Source organism: Pogoniulus pusillus, chromosome 12 (assembly GCF_015220805.1).
Source record: "Pogoniulus pusillus isolate bPogPus1 chromosome 12, bPogPus1.pri, whole genome shotgun sequence".
NCBI lineage: Eukaryota > Metazoa > Chordata > Aves > Piciformes > Lybiidae > Pogoniulus > Pogoniulus pusillus.
The window spans coordinates 22298389-22315961 of record NC_087275.1 but is presented as its reverse complement, the minus strand read 5'-3'; the positions used below and the strand labels follow the sequence as shown (position 1 = coordinate 22315961).

The window sequence follows — 17573 nt, the reverse complement described above, 5'->3', positions numbered from 1 at the left end:
TCCAAGCTGGGCCAACTTGTTTTTTTTTTCCTGGGTTATACAGTAAGTCAGCTGCACCACATGCAATTTGTAAATGCATGGAAAAACATCAATATTGCCAAGGCTGTTTGATGTGGTAATCCACCCCTCTTGACTGCTGCGAACACTTCCTATGGCTTTCACTCTCTTAAAGCCGAGTTTGCTGTATTTATTGTAAGCCCAGTGACTCGGAGCTTGAGAGGTAAAGAGCTCTTTGCTCCCATCTGTAGGTGAAAAGGGAAAGAACAAGCGTGAGACCGTTTTGTCATACTGCTAAGTACCGAGATGCTTCAGAGACCTCTTGCTATCACACAGTGCTAAACAGGGGAGGATGTGCAGCTTTCGCTTTCATGGAGCTGCTGGCCAGGTTTTCTCCTCCTGCATAACACAGTATATGCTCAAGGTGTGCCCACCTGCAGCAGGTGAACCGATACTACGTTTTCTGTACAGGGTTAACCCTCCAGGGGGAATGACCTTGAACCTGACCCTAGGTGGTCTCGACCCCTCCCAGGGGTGGATCTGAACACCACCAGGTGATGGTTCGCCCACTCCCCTTCCTGTCTAAAGCTCCATAAAAGCAGGGGGACTGCCTGTTCTCTCTCTCTCTGTGCTCCCTGCCTCCCTGCTTACCAGCATCACTCATCCTGTTCCTGGTTCTCTTTGTTTTGCCATGTGGCCATCACCATAAAAATCAGGTTGTATCTACACATTTTGTATTTGCTTTCCCTTCTCTATGCCTTTGTAACCTCCCTACCTCAGACACCTTTTTAAGTTATTGTTAAACTTTTTCTTTTTAAACTTCCAAATCAAATGAGATTTACTTATTTGGGTGTGCTGACCTTTTCCTCGATCTGCATCTAATTCCTTTCTTTTGGGAAAGAAGGAGGAAGAGGGAAGGGCACTCTATAAATTGTTATTTGTTTCTATCAAATTTATTTGTGTCTCTGGGAATTTTAAATTAGAACTGAGACAGTTTTGCCATCTCCAAGAACACTCCTTGCATGCTCCTCCTTCCTTCTCTTCTCATGCCATAACCCATCCCTACTCTCTCCTGCATGACCCTGGCCTTTCCTTAGTACTTTTCAGCCACTGCCATAAATTAACATGGCTCTTTCAGTCAGGAAACAACCACATTTCTCTTTCTTTTTGAGCAGTTGTTTTCCTGCCTGGCCAGGGGACTGTTCAGTGAGTTTGATGAGCCTTAGAGCTGATGCATGTCTTGTTATGAGGCTGGCTCTGGACTCCCTGTCCTAGTCTTGAGCCCTGAGATGCTGAGGGCAAAAGGACGGAAAATGCATTTTACTTCCAAGAAGTAAATGCTTTCTAGTCTGTGGAGGACCTTCTTTGTGGTTATACCAATTGTCAAGGTCCAGAGAACAGAGATTAACAATATCTCTGTCCAGAGGAGCAAGATCTCTTCTTATGGATTTCTGTGTTGTGAAATTAAGGTGCAAACGAGACCATAGATCACCACAAAACTATTTATTAAAGGACAAAGTTAGACAAAACAGAGGGAGAGAGTGAGGGAGAGAAGGAGGAGAGAGAGATAAAGAGAACGATGGAGGAGAAGAAGAGAAGAATCAGGGAAGGAAAAGAGCTGGGATCATATTACCCTCAGTCGCTGATAGGGGGAGAGAGAGAGAGGTGTGTGGCCCAGGGGTGATCTGTGGAGTTCGTCAGGGGTTCTTCTGGTGGTGTGGTGGGAGTGCCACCCTTTGGCAGGCATTCCTCCTGCCTTTTATGCAGTTTCTGCTCGGTGTCTGGCTGCAGCTCCCCAGGGACTCTTCCTGTGTATCCCCATGCATTCGCAGGGGTGCGGCGCCACCGGGGAGAGGGCCTTGGCCCCCTCCCTGGCTGTACCTGCCCATACCCGTCCATACCCTGAATCCACAGAAGCCTTTTCTCTTCGGGATAGCTGAGATAAGGTGTATGTATCCTGGGCATGCCAGCCAGGCTGAGGTGCAAGATTTGCCAAGGCTGTTGTCTGTTGCTTTGCGTCCCTGAGCTTTAGGCCAAGCACCGAGTCTGAGCCCGGAAGGTATCACAGTATCATCAGGGTTGGAAGGGACCTCACAGATCATCAAGTCACAATCTTTGTCTTTGTTGGTTAGGAAGAGACGATGCAATCTTTATCGTTGTTGATGAACCAGAGAGAGGATTTAGACTCTCACACCAATTAACCCTTCATTTCCCTTAACCTCTAACCCCCCCCTTCCCTAGGGAGCAGCAGTCCTTCACTGACCCCTGCCATGGCAGGCCAGCAGTTCGCAGCGAGCAGGGCAATGCCTGCTGGGCCTGCGCTCGCCCGTAGGAAGGTGCTCAAGGAATTTAGAGAAGTGCTGATACAGGCATCCTGGCCTGCATCAGGAGCAGTGTGGCCAGTAGGGCGAGGGAGGTTATTCTGCCCCTGCACTCAGCACTGGTCAGGCCACACCCTGAGTACTGTGTCCAGTTCTGGGCCCCTCAATTCAAGAGAGATGTTGAGGTGCTGGAACGTGTCCAGAGAAGGGTGGCAAAGCTGGTGAGGGGCCTGGAACACAACCCTGTGAGGAGAGGCTGAGGGAGCTGGGGGTGTGCAGCCTGCAGAAGAGGAGGCTGAGGGCAGATCTCATTGCTGTCTACAACTACCTGAAGGGAGGCTGTAGCCAGGTGGGGGTTGGTCTCTTCTGCCAGGCAAGCAGCAACAGAACAAGGGGACACAGTCTAAAGCTGTGTGAGGAGAGGTATAGGCTGGATGTTAGGAGGAAGTTCTTCACAGAGGGAGTGCTTGGCATTGGAATGGGCTGCCCAGGGAGGTGGTGGAGGCACCGTCCCTGTAGGTGTTCAAGAAAAGCCTGGATGAGGCACTTGGTGCTATGGTCTGGTTGACTGGATAGGGCTGGGGAATAGGTTGGACTGGATGATCTTGGAGGTCTCTTCCAACTTGGTTGATTCTATGATTCTCCTGAGGCTGCTGCTCCACCAAAGTCTCTCCATGTTGGGTACTGAGTAAAATGCATTGTGGCAGGCTTGGCCTTAGCGACTTAGATAACAGCACAATACCTAAGATGTCAATGGACCTGGCTGCCAAATGAGGAAAATCCCAAACAAATCCCAGACTGTAAACTTTGTGGACAGAAGTTCCAAGTGTCCTTTGCTTCCCTTGCTGGTGAACAAAAGGAAAGCCCAAATGTGGAGACTTCACAGTTGCAGACCAATTAGGAAATTATCTTAGCTTTGGGAATGATATCCCAATGGACTACATTGGGGTCCAAAAACCTTCTGGGACTGAGCCATTTCTTTCTAAGCAACAGGAACCCCATGCAAACTTGCTATGCACTCTGAGCACAAATCAACTGACCACTGTAAATGGGGACATGAGTGGTAAAGGGGCTGCTGGGCATCGACATGTAGAAGATGGGAACATGCAAGTGTAGAAGGGAAGATGCACATGTGTAGAAGTCTCATTCATTTGTTGGCCACTCAGATATGGAAAGTGTGAAATTAAGTCAATAATATGCTGCTAAATGTGGCCCAGGGAAGCCTGTTACTCATTCACACAGACAGTGGCTATTCTTTGCAAGCTGATGCTGTGTTCCCATTTCTCCCCTCTTGAAAGTTTGTTTCCCTATTTCTTGCCCAGGCTTGTGAAATACAAAGAGCTGCACATTCAGGGCACTATAGAAGGATTATCTCCTGCCTGCAAGGCTCAATTGCAAGTATGAATTGTTCCTAGGAAAGACTCATGTCTTACATGGTCAGGTGCTGCTACACCCAACTTACTCCACAGTTGCATACTCCTAAGCATGTGGAATCTTACTAATGCTATCAGTCCTCAATTAGTTAGTGGGTATCAAAAGATCAGGTGATACTCACCAACAGGATTATTAAAGCAAAATGTGTAGTTCTCCTTTGGATAGGGCGTATGAGTAGTCAGTAAATTCAACAGCTCAAACACCTTCTCCCAGTGGAAGCTCTGCTCTGTTCCAGTTGGCTCCTTCAGTATGGTTTTGCAATACACCAGATATTTAGTTTACAGCACAGAGGTGTATGCATGAACAAATTTGCAGGCCAGGAGGGGATTTTGGCTGAAGAGATTTCTTTTTTTTAACAGGGAGTTAGAAAACTCCTGTGTGTAGTTGGCAGAGATGGCTCGGTATGGGTTAAGGTGCCAATCCAGCCATACTCAGCCTCTGATGGGTGGCAGGCAAGTGCTTTGCTGAGCAAGTTTCTGGGTCACTCTGAAATTAGATCTGCTTATAAAGAGACTGTGTACCTCCTGTGCAGATTTGGCACAAGCATGCAGGCTGATAAATGCATAAAACAAAGGATTTGATCGAAGTGGAAGTGCCAGCAATGAAAAAGGGTTGTGCTTTTCAGAAAGAATTTTGGTAGCTGTCCTGGATACCACTGCTTTTTTTTTTTCTTCCCTCTTAAGCAGTATAGGAAGTGAGAGAAGGAAACAACATCTTTTTACTCATGGTAAGATCAGCTTGTGGATAAGAAGCTGGCCTAGGTTTCAGCTTTCACATCAGGTTTGAGAAGTCTCTATCTCATACTATTACAAGTGACTGAATCTTGGAAGTCTATCTCAATTTCACATAAATGCAAATAAGCCAGAAATTTAACTCAACTTACAACAAAAATTCAGAGAGACTTTAGATTCATTGGTAGTTCTGTTTATAGAGTTTCTTCCAGACAGATTCCACATGCATTCAGGAAACAGTTTAAGTTGTTCAACTTCCACTTTGGTAAGTATTTTAAAGAGATTTTCTTTATTTTGTTCCCTGGATAATAACTGCATTTCCAGTGGAGAGAAGCCCCAGCTGAGGATGCATGCACAACGAGTCACCACATCTGTGGACAAGGGAAGATGCTATCTTTCTGGACTTCTGCAAAGTCTTTGACAGAGTCTTCCATAACATCTTTCACTCTAAACTGGAGAGACACAGATTCAATGGGTGGACTGTTTGGTGGATAAGGAATTGGTTGGATGGTTGCATCCAAAAGGTAGTGGTCAACAGCTCAGTGTCCAGATGGAGAAGGGTAGCTAGTGGTGTCTCTTGGCAGTTTGTATTGAATCATAGAATCAACCAGGTTGGAAGAGACCTCCAAGATCATCCAGTCCAACCTATCACCCAGCCCTAACCAATCAACTAGACCATGGCACTAAGTGCCTCATCCAGGCACCAGTGTATTAGATGTCTTCATCAACGATATCAACAGTGAGGTTGAGTGCACCCTCAGCAGGTTTGCTGATGATAACAAACTGAGTGGTGTGGCTGACATGACTAAGGAACAGAATGTCATCTAGAGGGACCTAGACTGGAGAAGTGGACTCGGGAGAAGCTCGTGAGGATCAGTAAAGAGAAATGCATAAACCTGGACCTGGGTTGGGACAATCTTCATTATCAATACAGGCTGGAGGATGATGAGATTGAGCATAGCCCTGCAGAAAAGATCTTAGGGTTACTGGTGGATGAGAAGCTGGACATGAGCCAACAATATGCACTTGCATCCCAGAAGGCAAAATATATCCTGGGCTGCATCGAAAGAAGTGTGGCCAGCAGGTCAAGAGCGGTAATTCTGCCACTCTACTCTGCTCTAGTGCAGCCTCCCTTGGAAAACTGTGTCCAGCTCTGGAGTCCTCAACACAGGAAGGACATGCTTCTGCTGGAGCATGTCCAGAGAAGGGCCATGAAGATGCTCAGAGCCCTGGAGCACATCTGCTGCAAAGACAGGCCATGACAGTTGCGGTTGTTCAGCCTGGAGTGTAAAAGGCTCCAGGGAGACTTTATAACTATGTTTCAGTGTCTGAAGGGGACCTACAGGAGAGTTGACGAGGGACTGCTCAGAAGGACTGCTAATAATAGGATGAGAGGCAATGGTTTTAAACTGAAGCAAGGTAGATTTGCACTGAACACTATGAGGGACTTGTTTGTTGAGACATTCCTCAGTTCTTAACATAATCATCACCTCCCCAGGTGATCTGCGTGTTCAGACAGAGGCCTCTCTCAAGGCCCCATCTCTGGAGACATTCAAGGTTAAATTTGGTGGGACCCTGAGCAAACTGATCTAGTTAAATACATCCCTGCTTACTGCAGAGGGGTTGGACGACTCAAGACTTCCAACCTGATGCACTCTATGACTCTAAGCAGAGCAGCAGCATGCAGAACCAAGATCTAGACTCAGATTTCAAGAAGGCCAGAACTCCCATGTTCATGGTTTGGATTTGAGCTGAAGTTCAGTTTTACAGGAGCAATAAGTGAACTAAAGTATAGAAGTGAATCACTACCAAAATCAGCTTACAGTAATCCATAGTTAACTTCAGTGAACAAAGAAAAAAAAAATTACCACAGCTTTCCCATCTTCTTTCCTCCATCAGATTCCAGTATTATTCTCCCATAATTTCTCTAGACTTATAGCTGACTCCAAAATATGGCATTTGGTAAGCATAACCACGTGTCTTCCATCAATATCTTTATTTTGAAGCATGGTGGAGGGTTGTGTTGCACGGTGAAAAAAGTCTCTCTCTACACATCATTTTCTAATGGACTTTTTTATGTCCCATAAAATGCACTAATTTTTACTTGTCCTCTGCTGTCAGTGAAACAAACTATTATTTCTTTCCATAGAACCAAACTCCAAACAAGAATGTCTGGAATATCAAGAGTAATGATGTACAGAGTCCCTTCTGGCCCCAGCTTCTATTGAAAAATAATTGGATGAATTGAGGATGCTTACATTTCATCTACCCTGTCACTGTGAGTAATTCCATGGTGCCTTCTTGGCCAAAGCTCAGCCATTTAAGCACTTGGTGAAAATCTATTTGGATAGACTTGGTGTAGGTATATGTTAGATAGCAACAGAGGAAGAACAAAAGTTCTTTGCAAGAGCATTGCATGAGTTGTCACAGCACCTAATGCTGCACAAACAACATAGAATCAGTCAGGGTTGGAAGGGGCCACAAGGATCATCTAATTCCAATCCCCCAGCCATGGGCAGGGACACCCTACCCTACATCAGGCTGGCCAGAGCCCCATCCAGCCTGGGCTTAAACACCTCCAGGGACAGGGCCTCAACCACCTCCCTCCACAAGCCATTCCAGGCTCTCACCACTCTCATGGTGAAGAACTTCCTCCTCACATCCAGCCTGAACCTACCCATCTCCAGCTTTGCTCCATTCCCCCTGTCACTCCCTGATATCCTGAAAAGTCCTTCCCCAGCTTTTTTAAGGCCCCCTTCAGATACTGAAAGGTCACCTTGCAGCCTTCTCTTCTCCAGACTAAACAGCCCAAACTCTTTCAGTCTGTCCTCGCAGGAGAGGTGCTCCAGCCCTCTGATCAACCCAGTGGCTCTTTGACATCATCCTGACTGTGATGTCAAGTTTCTGCTGCTATGTAAATAATAAATAGTGAGGATGATAACCATAAAAGTAAAGTTGGGTTGGATATAAACTGTAACATGATGGGTTGAATAGGCCCTTTTGTGGTGTAAATTATCATGGTACTATGTGATGTCAGTAGATCTACAATTTACCCGAAGAACTATCTCTTTGCTTTGCCAGGAGATCAAGCTTTGGGCTGTCACCTCTCAGAAAGACTTAGTGAACCAGAATGAAACAGATGCTAGCCAATTAACAGAGAACTAAATGGGTTCTTCTTCCAAATCTCTCCAATAGTCATTCTAAAACATGTATGTGTTTTTGACTCTTCTGGTTCATGCATTTTCCAGTGACTTTTCCTTCTATTCCTCTTTCCTGATGTATTGTTGATGGATTTTGAAAGGTTTTCTTCACATGTTCACAGACTTCTAGATTATCAAAGGAGAAGGAGGTTTTGGAGAGCACCGCAATAAAGATGGACCATGAAGACAGCCGGGGAGTGTGGATTGCTGGTTCTGTGAGGTAGGGGCTCCAGTGGTGTCCCTGGTGGGACTGTTTCCCCAAGCCACTTTAAACAGTCAGCTCTTGTGCTGATTTTTTCTGAGCCTGAAACGTGGGAGGGAGAGAGGGGATCATAAACTAGGAGAAAGAAAGTGTGGAGTCTTTACCAAAGCCAGCACACCAAGCTGCAGTTCCCCTAGACCTCCTCACTGCGTAACGAAGTGAAGAGGCAATCTTTAAAAGGAGGAGGTGGCTTCTTCCTCCTCCAGTTTGGGAGTGAAAGTGAAGAACAATGTGTTAAACAAAACCAGCTTATTACATACAATTATATTCTGGAGCAGGTATTTACTTCCATGTGAATAGCTGCATTTGAAGAAATTTGTGTTTTGGTAGCTCACGGTTTGCTTATTTTTTAACAGCCCTCCTATAATGAAGTATCTCATGGTGAAACGTACATCTGTCGGCAGCAAACTCACCCATTAAGGGCTGTGAGGCACTAAGTTTTGCCTGTTCAGGCCATAAGGTGTGCATGCATAGGCTGACAGACACAGACTGTGGTAGTGCTATTACTTCTTCAGGGCAGGGTGAAAAGGTGATGTCTTGGCTTCGCCCTGGCAGTGGGATAACTGCGGAGAGGGAAGCAGGAGGATCGGAAAGGATAAATGTTGTCTAGAGTGAAGCATTCTCAGACAGCCCCATGACTTCATATGAACTTGTCACAAGCAGAGTCATTATTTTGGACAGAAACACAGCCAAGGCAAAGCTGTGGTCTAAGCTCTAGACACTACCCCAACACACACACATGAACTTTTCTCTCTCTGCCCAAATAAATGAATACATAATAACAAAGCACACAAACAAAATTTAGCCCCCCCCAGATTATTCAGACTGGTCAATGCAGGAGCTAGAAGGACCTCAGACCAGTTTATGGTGCTCCTCATCATGCAGATGAATTCAAAGGATCTTCCTGAAAAGAATTTGCTTTTAACAGAGGAGTCCTACATTCCATGTTACTTCAAGTGAAACTATGGTACTTCATGGGAGCTGTTTTTCAGGAATATGCTGAATATTGACTGCCTGAGACTCTGCTCTCTCTTCTTAAAGCATCTCTCATTTTCTTTACTCACTTGCAAAAATGTTTCCCAGGAAAGAGTTTTTCCCTGTGATTGGTCTAGGGGCACCTTCCAGATGTTAATCTGGGAAGCAGCATGAGGTCTTTCTGAGATCTTACAAGCAGATGTGCTTCTGGAGGGATTGTGGGACCAGAGATGGTCTTTTCATCAGGAGGGATCAAGACAGGGTAGGTGTCATGGGCTGACCTGCTTGGTCTTGAGGAGATAGCTCCACTGTTACAACACAGGATGTAAAAGAAAGTGTAAAGGCAGCATCCAGATGGCTGAAGTTGTTGTTTACTCTTTGTGAGAGCTACAAAGGAATGGAGTAGTATCTCTTGGCACAGAATTAATAAGGAAATTGATAATGCAGATTTGGGGTAGGGAAAGAACTCACAACAATGATGCTGAAAAAAACCAAACCACAAGAGCAACCAAAAAACCCCACAAAACCCCCTGACCTAAAATATATCTCGGTGAAGTTCAATTCTGCCTTTTGTGAGACTAGGGAGAGCTGCTCTTACAAAAACAAATGCTTGTTGAGGTTGCTGTTGTATGGAACTGGCGTATGATGTTTTTCTAGCAGCCTCTCCTCACTGTCATCAGAGTGTAATTTCTCCAAAGTCGCTGTGGGATGCAACATGTTTCTTGGAAGGAGAGGGTTGTGTTGACACCCACAGGCTAGTAATGTTTTCACAAGAAGGAACATGACTTTACATTTGACTCTCTTGAAAAGAGATTAGCAACACTGTGATTTATAACAATTACCAGGGTTTGAGATTGTTCCCCCCACTCCCCAGCACCCTCTGGATCTAAGCTCCAGCAGGTAGGTGTTAAGTGAGTGAAGCATTTCTGGCAAGAGTTATGTGCCCATTCGGTAGAACGGGAGTGAAATCTGACAGTCTAAAGGAGGGGGAGCAACTGACAAATAGAGGGGGTGGAAAAGACAGATTGGCTTGGAATTTTTCTTTCCTGTTCCTCTGCAATCAAACCCCTTTGAGACTTTTCACTCTTGGGTTAAAAATTTCATTTGCACAGACATTTCCCTGCCCTGTCCTTTTGTTCTAGCAATTGACATGGGTTCACAGCATGGAAGTGGAAATCGGTACACGGCCAAGGCTAAACCTCCCTGAAATAATGCCTTTTCTAGAAACAGATGACAGACATTTTCCCTTGAAATAAGTTCTTGTCAGAGATGAAGTTCTCTTAGTAGAAATAATCTTTTTCTCACTATGGAGTCTCACAGTTAAACAGCACTAGAAGAAAATGTGTCCTCTACAGTAGGGCATTCCAAACTAAGTAGCAACTGTAACTACCAAAAAAATGCATACCACCTTGTTTGGCTCTTTTGGTCAAATGGGTGCTTGCAGCCATGCTGAACAGTAGATGATTCCTCTTGTAGGACCAGGGTGGTATGCAGTCCCTGTACTCAGACCTGGTTAGACCACACCTTGAGTACTGTGTCCAGTTCTGGGCCCCTCAATTTCAGAAAGAAGCTGAGGTGCTTGAACATGATGAGGGGTGAGGGGGCTGGAGCACATCCCTATGAGGAGTGGCTGAGGTAGCTGAGGTCATTCAGCCTGGAGAAGAGGAGGCTCAGGGGAGACCTTTTTGCTCTCTACAATTACCTGAAGGGAGGCTGTAGCCAGGTGGGAATTAATCTCTTCTCCCAGGCACTCAGTGACAGAACAAGAGAACACAACCTCAAGCTGTGCCAGAGCAGGTTGAGGCTGGATGTTAGGAAGGAGTTCCTCACAGAAAGAGTGATTGGCATTGGAATGGGCTGCCTGGGGAGGTGATGGAGTCACCATCCCTGGAGGTGTTTAAAAAGAGGCTGGATGTGGCATTTAGTGCCATGGTTTAGTTAATTAGAAGGGTTAGGTGACAGGTTGGACTTGATGATCTTGAAGGTCTTTTCCAACCTGGTTAATTCTGTGATTCTGTGTTTCTGACTTCTTGGCTGTTGGATGGGAAGCAACATCTAGTTTGTAAAATGCCCAGAAATTCAGCACTTGATGATTAACAGATTACAAACCCATAATGAGCAGGAATAGTTCCATTAGCAGCATGAATCCTGCTGAGAAATACGATAGGAATATAAAATAGGGATATAGTTCAGGTAATAATGGCATTTCTCTTACTGCAGAAAGGCACATTTTCAGAGCTGAAGATGCAGAATAAACTACTGAATATATCTCTCTAAACATCAGAACTGGCTCTTAAGTAGGTAGCTCAAGCAACTCCTGAAAGACTTTCATCCTGAGCCAGTGCTGGAAAGCAAAGAAAAAGGTGCTGCACTTGCCAATCGAGCCATGCTTCCTTAGCCCATGACAGAATCACAGATGCATGGGTAAAGGACCAAGTTTTGTCTGTAGCAACATCCAGATGTGCAATTGTGCCTATGCTCTAACAAATTTGGCATGTACCTTAGCTACAGGAGCTTGTCACCTCACTCACCAGAAATGCGATAAATATATTTCCTCTGAAGTGCCTCATGTCTACATCACTTGGACTGATGCAGTCACTTTTCTGATGGAGGTGTATCACAAAGAAATTGCCCACCAGTTCTAAGGGAAACACCTGAATGTTGGCTACAAGCCTTAGGGTGAATCGAGTGACAAGCTGCTCGGGACTTTAAAGGTCCCTTACAACCTAAAGCTTTCTATGACTGTTGTTAAAAACACAGCTGATGTGGGATATTTTTTAGTTCTCCTGTTCTGGGTAAACTTCTGAGATTTTAAAAACATCCTGCTCCTGTGTGGGAGCAACTTGAGACTTTTAGGAGTTTCTTAGGAAAATGAGAAAGAGACAAAAAGTGATGGGTTTCTGAATTGCTAGTTGCCTGGGATTAAGCACTGCTATGAAATAGGCTTTTAGGACCAAGTCCTTGTGCCACTGAGAGGTCACTTAATAGAATAGACAGACTGGAGAGCTGGGTGAAGAGGAACCTAATGAGGTTCAACAAGGATAAGTGCAGAGTTCTGCATCTGAGAAGGAATAACTAATTGTCGTGGAGGGGATTCCTCCTCTGTTAGGGGGAGGTGAGAAATTAATTCGAGGCGGTTTTGATTTTTTATAAAATTATTTATTAAAATTAATATTTACAAATTTGTACCAGCCCCAACCACTATGAAATCAGGTTCTTATGCAAAGTTATGAAAATAGCTCCATCCAGCAGATGGAGGGAAGTTCTCCTGCCCCTCTACTCTGCCCTGGTGAGACCTCACCTGGAATACTGTGTTCAGTTCTGGGCTCTCCAGTTCAGAAGCAAATGGGAGTTGAAAGAGTCTAACTTGAAAGAATCTAACGAAGGGCTGCAAAGATGATTAAGGGGCTGGAGCACCTCCTTATGAGAGGCTGAGGGACCTGGGGCTTTTTGGTCTGGTGAAGAGAAGACTTAGAGGGGATCTAATCAATGCTTATAAATATATGAGGGCTGGGGGTCAAGAGGGAGGGGACAAACTCTTCTCAGTTGTGCCCTGTGATAGGACAAGGTGCAATGGATACAAACTACAACACAAAGAGTTCCACCTCAATGTGAGGAGTCACAGAGTCCTTGAACAGGCACCCCAGAGAGGCTGTGGAGTCTACTTCTCTGGAGACTTTCAAGGCCTGTCTGGATGTGCTCCTGTGTGACCTGCACTAGATTATGGTCCTGCTCTGGCAGGGGCGTTGAACTCAATGATCTCCAGAGGATCCTTCCAACCCCTAACATGCTGTAATCCTGTAAACAACATCAGTGAAAGGCCATGAATCTGCTCCATCCCATGTGATAATTGTTCTTACAGCACTCTGCAGGATAAGGGAACCAAATTCAGATCCCTCTTTTGCCAGAAAGCCCAGCTTTGCTATGGCAGTGACCTAACTGCTAGTGTCTTGGCTGCACCACTGAGCTGTTCCCTTTCTTTGGATGCAGGCATTTTTTCCTGATGGAAACCTAAGCAAAACTGGGGTATTTCTAAAAAAGATTAATTTTTAACAAATCAACAGCTTCCAATTAAAAAAAATAGTGCATCACTGGAAAATTCCCAGCTAGCTCTACTGATGAGTAAAGTTTTACTTTACAGATGAAGTTAATAATAGTTTATAAGCTAAAGTGAAAAGGATTTTGGGTGAGCTTTTCCTAAAGAGGAAGTGAGTCAGTGTCTCGGCAGGAAAGTGTTCCAGATAGGCAGGGCTGGAAAAGCTACAAAACAACCCCCAACTGTGTGGAGTCACAGGGAGTGGACAAGGCTTTACTGCATGACAGATTGCAGAAAGCTGGTAATTAATAGGGGACCTTTCATAGCCCTCAGCCCATGGGTCTCAAGGTATGGTCTTCCCCCATCTCACAAGCTCAGAGCAGCTACACTGAATCATCACAAGGCAGGCGTAATAGCTAAGGAAGAAGCAGGTGTTGCAGATGGGTGGGTGATTCAGTGGATGGTGTTATTCCTACTGAGTCAATGCAGAAGCAGTTTGTAAGCAGGAAGTTAGGGACACTGTGTGGCTAGAAGATCCGCTTTCTAAATCCAGCGACATTCAAGGATCCTGCAGTTCCCTCAGGATGCTTTCCACAGGCTCGGCTGCCTTCAGTTGTCCTTAGGCACAACATTTTCCAAAGCAAAAGCTAGAGCAGCATTTTCAAGGTAACCTTCAGCAGGACTCAGCATCCTGAGAGTCCAGGTTATTTTTGGTCATGGTTTGGTATTTCCACATTAGGAAGACATTTCTGGGAGTCTTGTACTCTTGTGACTGATTTCACAGCCCTCCCACTGGCTCCTGGGTGTTCTCAGTTGGGCCTTTGCATGAAATTCTTTTTGTTAAGTATTTTTTATATTCTGCAGGGTACCAAGAAGAGTGCTGACACTCATCAGGTGTGCTTAGTAGTACTTAAACTTCAATACTCTCGATGGCCATCATGTCCTTTGAAGTGTCAATGTTGTCCTATAGACAATATCGCCTCTGATTCACTTAATTCATTGCAAAACAGAAGCAAATTTTAGAGAAGATGTCCTGGAATGTTCATTATCAATTAAGTGGTCCATATCACTTGCCCTCTGGTGTTCCCAAGCTCTCTAGTAACCACATAATCTCAAAATGTTAGGAGTTGGAAGGCAATTCTAGAGGTCATCTTGTTCAACCCCCCTGGAAAGCAGGATCACCTAGGGCAGTCAGCACAGGAACTCATCCAGGCAGGTTTCCAAAGTCTTCAGAGAAGGAGACTCCAAAACCTCCCTGGGCAGCCTGCTCCAGTGTTCTGCCACCCTCAGAGTAATGAAGTTTCTCCTCACATTGAGGAGTTCTCTGTATTCATGCTAGAATACAGGGAGTTTCCTGTATTCTAGCATGTACCCATTGTTCCTTGTCCTATCACTGGCTATCACCAAAAAGAGATTACCTTTATCTTGACATCTGTTCCTCAGATATTTATAGACATTAACAAGATCTCCTCTCAGCTTTCTCTTCTCAAGACTAAAGTGATCCAGCTCTCATAATCTTTCTTCATAGGAGAGATGTCCAAGTCCTCCAACCATTCCTATAGCTCTCCATTGGACTCTGACCAGCAGATCCCTAACTCTCTTGAGCTGGGGAGCCCAGAACTGGACACAGAATTCCAGTCGTGGTCTCACCAGAGCAGAGTGGAGGTGAGAAGAATCTCCCTAAACCCGCTGGACAGAGCTCTCTCTATGCATCCAAGGATGCCATTGACCCTCTTGGCCACAAGGGCACATTGCTGTCCCACGGATAACATAATTTAATACACATATACACAGATGAAAAATGCAAACACTGCACATCACAGAGGAAGAGGTTTAGACCTTACAAGCCACTGCTGTTTCTCCTTTTTAGCTTTTAGCATTGCCTGGCTCTTCTCTCTTGCTGGAAGCATTACAAGTTTGAAAGATGGATTTTTTTCTTCCTCTCTTCAGTAATTCAGAACTCAGAGGCTCTTCCTTTTCCTTTCATTTCATTACCTTTCCACTTAATTCCTTAAAATTACATAGCATCTTTTCCTCCAGGAAACAAAAGGTAAAAATAGCAATATCATTTCTGAATCCTATGAGAAGAGCCTTAGACTCTGGTCCATATGGTTCCTGGGAGGATGCACATCTCTGCAACATGATGAAATAGTCCTAAGATTCCTATTGGCAGAGGTGGCCTTCCAATTTCTAGCGCAGGGAGCAATTTTGGGGGCATGTTTTCTGGGAACTCACAATTACATTTGACTGAGTAACCAAGCATCCCCTCCAGGCTGAGAAAAATTAACTGGATGTCTTTTCTTAACTCACACTTGACATTCACACTTACTGCTTTCCACCCATTTTACTGAGCAATGCTCTGGAATTTCATTGGCTGAGCTTTTCATCCACTTCTCCTCTGCCACCTCTTCTCTTCCACTGAGGGTTTGTGTGCCCACACTAGCTCAGTGGAGTAAGACTCAAAGAGCAGATGGACATCATTTCTGGAGTGCAGTGCTGACATGTACTAATTGTTACTGTGTTTGGCGATTTTTTTCTTTTCTAAATAGCTATTTTTGCTCCTACAGGATTTTATTTGGGTCTTGCTCAGAAACAAATCATCCAATTTATTCTTTGGGGAAAACTCATTGCAAAACAAGAAGGGAAGTCTTGGTGTTATGCCTCAACACCGATCAGGTCACACCTTGACTACTGTGTCCAGTTCTGGGCTACTTAATTCAAGAGAGATGTTGAGATTCTGGAACGTGTCCAGAGAAGGGCAATGAAGCTGGTGAAAGGCCTGGAATGCAAACCCTATGAGGAGAGGCTGAGGGAGATGGGCTTGTTTAGCCTGGAGAAGAGGAGGCTCAGGGGTGACCTCATTGCTGTCTACAACTACATGAAGGGAGGTTGTAGCCAGGTGGGGGTTGGTCTCTTGTGCCAGGCACTCAGCAACAGAACAAAGGGACGTAGTCTCAAGTTGTGCCAGGGGAGGCATAGGCTGGATGTTAGGAGGAAGTTCTTCCCAGAGAGAGTGATTGGCATTGGAATGGGCTGCCCAGGGAGGTGGTGGAGGCACCATCCCTGGAGGTGTTCAAACAAAGCCTGGCTGAGGCACTTAGTGCCGTGGTCTAGTTGACTGGATAGGGTTGGGGGATAGGTTGGACTGGATGATCTTGGAGGTCTCCTCCAACCTGGCTGATTCTATGATTCTTAAAAATAAGATACATTTTTTTTTAAATCATACAGTTTCTAAACTTGAAATGCTATGGTCTTGACTGCTTAAGCACTGACCCAAATGAATTTGCCTCATCACCCTTCTACTTTCTGTTCATATAGGCAATTTTTTTGCAACATTACAGATAAAATTCTGTGTCAAAGACTGAAATGGAACTCGTTCCTCTAGAAAGCTGGGCCACTGCTTTGGCTACAGCACCATCCACCTGCCAAACAACAACCAGCAGCCACGTCCAAGACCAGCGGAGCACCCACACAACAAAAATGAGACGTGTGTGTGCAGCTAGAGACAAGAGTCCATCAGGGTCCAGAGCCTTCCTGATACGGCCTCTAACTCTTGCTTCATCACTTTTATTGCAGCTTTTCTCTCTTAAAGATAAACCACATTTTCATTTTTAGAGAGGAACTGAAACCAAATCCATCATATTCAGTGGGAATTCAGTTACATCTTCTTCATCTCTCTATGAGATGCAAGTCAAGCTTCAGACAGGGTGCCATCTCCTTCAGTCTTTGACCTGTTTCTAAATGAATTCAGAGGTGAATGACGTGGTTCAAATTAATCTCGGTTATTATTCAGGGAATAAAGTGAAAAGTAACAGCCTGTATCACTTCATTTTAACTTGTCCACATCCCAGCACCTTTTTCCCCCAGTGAAAACAATGAATACAATCTCTGCTTTCACAAAGATGCTCTAAAGTAAGAATGTTTCACAGCTGCTTCCTATAGAGTTTAGTCTCAGTTTCTTTACTGATCACCTTCACTAACCAGACATGGCAGGCAGAGCTGTGACTGAGAATTGAACAGGAAATCAAACTCTAATGAAGTGCTAAGCCTTTCATTTCAATGCCTGCAGAAAGCCACTGATGCTTTTGGTTTTCTTTATATAAATATTTGTATACATATTTTTTAATAGAGGGTAGGAATGAAAAGGGGGAGTGGGGGTGTTAATATTCTTTCTAACAAGTCAGTTAGATTTGATAACCTGCTTATGATGTCCCACCTGACAAGCCCTTTGAACTGCTGGAAACGCTCCTGGAGGGTTGGAAGAAAGCAAATAAGGCACCAATTAAAAAACTAGAGAAGAACTAGGTTGATCATTAATTTTTACTTTGAACTACAGTGAGGCAAACAGTAATCAAAAGCCCTGTGAGCACTCTGTAGGAAAAAAACAACCAAGAACAGATAGAAATTGTTGTTCACAAGGCAGGGAGCAGCTTTAGGTTTTGGATCTGTAATGTCCAGCACAGTGGGACTTTGGCTCTGATCTGAAGCTCCTTAATGTTGTGACAATGCATATGTAAAACCCTACCTCCTAAACAGGTAACTGTGTCAGGGCTGGTGAGAAAGACACGTCCTCAAAAGCAGAAGAAATGTCCTCCAAAGCAGTCTCACTCTCCTCTT

General features: G+C 44.8%; 1 long non-coding RNA gene across 1 annotated transcript; it reads left to right on the top strand.

Moving 5' to 3' along the window:
• Positions 1-630: 630 nt before the first annotated feature.
• On the top strand, positions 631-16553 carry LOC135180007 (uncharacterized). The gene is made up of 4 exons (XR_010304238.1): positions 631-713; positions 6633-6761; positions 7806-7903; positions 16298-16553. It is a non-coding gene; the product is annotated as an uncharacterized LOC135180007 (long non-coding RNA).
• The last annotated feature ends 1020 nt before the right edge of the window (positions 16554-17573 follow it).